Here is a 4316-nt window from a genome sequence, read left to right as displayed (position 1 = left end):
GTAACCCTCCAGCACTCCGGTTTTCTCCGAAATCACCCGAAACACTTCCGGTGTCCGAATATAGCTGTCCAATATATCAATCTTTATGTCTCGACCATTTTGAGACTCCTTGTCATGTCCGTGATCACATCCGGGACTCCGAACAAACTTCGGTACATCAAAATATATAAACTCATAATGAAACTGTCATCGTAACGTTAAGCGTGCGGACCCTACGGGTTCGAGAACAATGTAGACATGACCGAGACATGTCTCCGGTCAATAATCAATAGCGGAACCTGGATGCTCATATTGGCTCCCACATATTCTACGAAGATCTTTATCGGTCAGACCGCATAACAACATACTTTGTTCCCTTTGTCATCGGTATGTTACTTGCCCGAGATTCGATCGTCGGTATCTCAATACCTAGTTCAATCTCGTTACCGGCAAGTCTCTCTACTCGTTTCGTAATACATCATCTCGCAACTAACTCATTAGTTGCAATGCTTGCAAGGCTTATGTGATGTGCATTATCGAGAGGGCCCAGAGATACCTCTCCGACAATCGGAGTGACAAATCCTAATCTCGAAATACGCCAACCCAACATGTACCTTTGGAGACACCTGTAGAGCTCCTTTATAATCACCCAGTTACGTTGTGACGTTTGGTAGCACACAAAGTGTTCCTCCAGCAAACGGGAGTTGCATAATTTCATAGTCATAGGAACATGTATAAGTCATGAAGAAAGCAATAGCAACATACTAAACGATCGGGTGCTAAGCTAATGGAATGGGTCATGTCAATCACATCATTCTCCTAATGATGTGATCCCGTTAATCAAATGACAACACATGTCTATGGTTAGGAAACATAACCATCTTTGATTAACGAGCTAGTCAAGTAGAGGCACACTAGTGACGTTTAGTTTGTCTATGTATTCACACAAATATTATGTTTCCGGATAATACAATTCTAGCATGAATAATAAACATTTATCATGATATAAGGAAATAAAATAATAACTTTATTATTGCCTCTAGGGCATATTTCCTTCACTTATCGCATAGATGTATAACTTCATGTGTTGTCACGATATATGCAAGATTTCTCCATCACAGTTCAATCTTTGCTTAGTGTGTTGTGCATCAATTCTTGGTTCTTTTGTTCTGGTTGCATATTTTTGTCTTTTTGCCTTTCCCATGAACACTTTTTTATCTTCTGTGTTAGCTCTATGTTTGCATTTTTTTCGTGTGATTTTTTTGCAACCATGTCAAATGTTTAGTTCTTTTGCTTAGTTGATAGGCTTCACATCACCTTTTTAGTTTTTCCTATTTTTCTTCATTGGTCATTCATACATACCGCTCTGTATCTCTTTTTCTTCTTTGTTCTTTGCCATCCATGACTCGAGATTGCCATCCAAATTGCTTTCCGGCATGAGAGTTTGGATAATATATGAATCTGTTGTTGATTAAAAAACTGATAGAAAATTTGAATCATAAATAGAGAATATTTAGCAACTTATAAATAAATCTAATTAAGATGGACATACGCATGAGAATATATGTGTTGTTTGCATGCTAGAGTGTCATGTCAATTTAGATAGGAGAAAATTGATATTAAAATAAGAACATTACTATATACAACATGTTTTTCGTATATATTTATAGATTAGTATGCCGATGCCTATTGACAAAGCATACCACACCGGCATATTAACCATTGCACGGGCACCAGACAATAAAAATGCCATATATGCAATACTTCAAAAGTAATTTTACATGAATGCAATTGTTTTTGTTTGTCCATAGTATCAATGTTTGGGTCAAAAGGATGTATAAGTTGGTTGCCTTGTTTCTCTATACCACCTTTAACATGACCATCTTCAAGGACATCAAGCATGTCATCTTCTTTCTGATCCGGAACAACAACCTTATTGAGAACAATTAAAGACTCTGTGGCCATGACATGTAATTGCCTATCAAAAAAATGTAGAACTAAACCCGCAATCGTGTGCATGTAGATTCGGAGAAGAAGAAAAGATGCATGCACGGCCAAGCGATTTTGATGGTAAAGGAGCGTGTCCTTCCTAGTTAGTTCTTCTTTCTTTAATCTACGTAGTTATTTATCAAATCTAGCTAATCTGTATTCGGTGAGTGTTCCCGTGTCTAACACACTTGGGTGTCCGTTGCAGACAACTTATACAGCTGTGTAGCTCAAGAAGAAAAGACAACTAAATGTGTCATCCCACATGCACCGCTGTCTATCTCTCCAACCTCATCTTCTCAGCCGCCCTCATCCCCATCTCTCCCCACGTGTTCTTCTCCCCCACACTCCTGATTCCCTTTCTCTCTTCTATCCCCTTCTCTCTGTCCAACGAGGAACAACACTCCAGTCCCTCTCAATGGCCGTCGGTGCTTCAAGGCTTCCCCGTAGAGCTCTCGATCCAGGAGGCCACCACTCAGCCCCTCGACCGCCTCCTCCTTCCTCTTTGTCCTCGCGCATGCCGCCCCACCGGAGCTCCAGTGCCTCCCCACAACACCTCCTTTCTCCTTCTTCCTCTCTTCCTCCCCCTACATCTCAGTCCTTTCATTTTCCCTTGGTCATGAGCAGAGGAAGCATGCAGGGGGCCTCACCGCTGCCGCCACCACGGCCGTCGCACCGCCGCCGCCTCCGAGTTTGCCGGCCGTTGGCGAACATCTCCTCTGCGACCGGCGCCGCGACCCTCTGCCTCGCCTCCATCATACGTAAGGATGATGACGACCGCGCCGACATCGATCCATTGCGGTTCGTCCCTCGCCTCGCTCGTGTGGGGCGCACCTGCGCGTGGACCGCCGGTCAGGCAAGCCGCCCCTCGTTGGCGGGAGCGCCAGTGCCGCTTGCCTGAAGCATCTGATGGCGGCCCAGACGTTGCTTCGACGGCGACCAGGACTCCTCTTTGCGTTCGTTTTGTTACCCATTTGCATCTCTGCCATCTGAGTCAATTGTAAATTGATAACCCACAAGTATAGGGGATCTATCGTAGTCCTTTCGATAAGTAAGAGTGTCGAACCCAACGAGGAGCAGAAGGAAATGATGAGCGGTTTTCAGCAAGGTATTCTCTGCAAGCACTGAAACTATAGATAATAGATAGTTTTGTGATAAGATAATTTGTAACGAGCAAGAAGTAACAAAAGTAAATAAAGTGCAACAAGGTGGCTCAATCCTTTTTGTAGCAAAGGACAAGCCTGGAGAAACTCTTATATAGAAGAAAGCGCTCCCGAGGACACATGGGAATTATCGTCAAGCTAGTTTTCATCATGTTCATATGATTCGCGTTCGGTACTTTGATAATTTGATATGTGGGTGGACCGGTGCTTGGGTGCTGTCCTTACTTGGACAAGCATCCCACTTATGATTAACTCCTATTGCAAGCATCCGCAACTACAAAAGAAGTATTAAGGTAAACCTAACCATAGCATGAAACATATGGATCCAAATCAGCCCCTTACGAAGCAACGCATAAACTAGGGTTTAAGATTCTGTCAATCTAGCAACCCATCATCTACTTATTACTTCCCAATGCCTTCCTCTAGGCCCAAATAATAGTGAAGTGTCATGTAGTCGACGTTCAGATAACACCACTAGAGGAGAGACAACATACATCTTATCAAAATATCGAACGAATACCAAATTCACATGAGTACTAATAGCAAGACTTCTCCCATGTCCTTAGGAACAAACGTAACTACTCACAAAGCATATTCATGTTCATAATCAGAGGGGTATTAATATGCATATAGGATCTGAACATATGATCTTCCACCAAATAAACTGACTAGCATCAACTACAAGGAGTAATCAACACTACTAGCAACCTACAGGTACCAATCCAGACTTAGAGACAAGAATTGGATACAAGAGATGAACTAGGGTTTGAGAGGAGATGGTGCTGGTGAATATGTTGATGGAGATTGGCCCCCTCCTGATGAGAGGAGCGTTGGTGATGACGATGGCGATGATTTCCCCCTCCCGGAGGGAAGTGTCCCCGGCAGAACAGCTCCGCCGTAGCCCTAGATTGGTTCCGCCAAGGTTCCGCCTCGTGGCGGCGGAGTCTCGTCCCGAAAGCTTGCTTATGATTTTTTTTCTCGGACGAAAGACTTCATATAGCAGAAGATGGGCATCAGAGGGCCACCAGGGGGCCCACGAGGCAGGGGGCGCGCCCAGGGGGTAGGGCGCCCCCCCACCCTCGTGGCCCCCTCTGGTACTTCTTGCACTCAGTATTTTTTATATATTCTAAAAATAGCTTCCGTGAAGTTTCAGGACTTTTGGAGCTGTGCAGAATAGGTCTCTAATAT

This window comes from Triticum dicoccoides, chromosome 7A (assembly GCF_002162155.2).
Source record: "Triticum dicoccoides isolate Atlit2015 ecotype Zavitan chromosome 7A, WEW_v2.0, whole genome shotgun sequence".
Taxonomy (NCBI): domain Eukaryota; kingdom Viridiplantae; phylum Streptophyta; class Magnoliopsida; order Poales; family Poaceae; genus Triticum; species Triticum dicoccoides.
The sequence above is the reverse complement of the archived record's forward strand: the minus strand, read 5'-3'. Positions refer to the sequence as shown.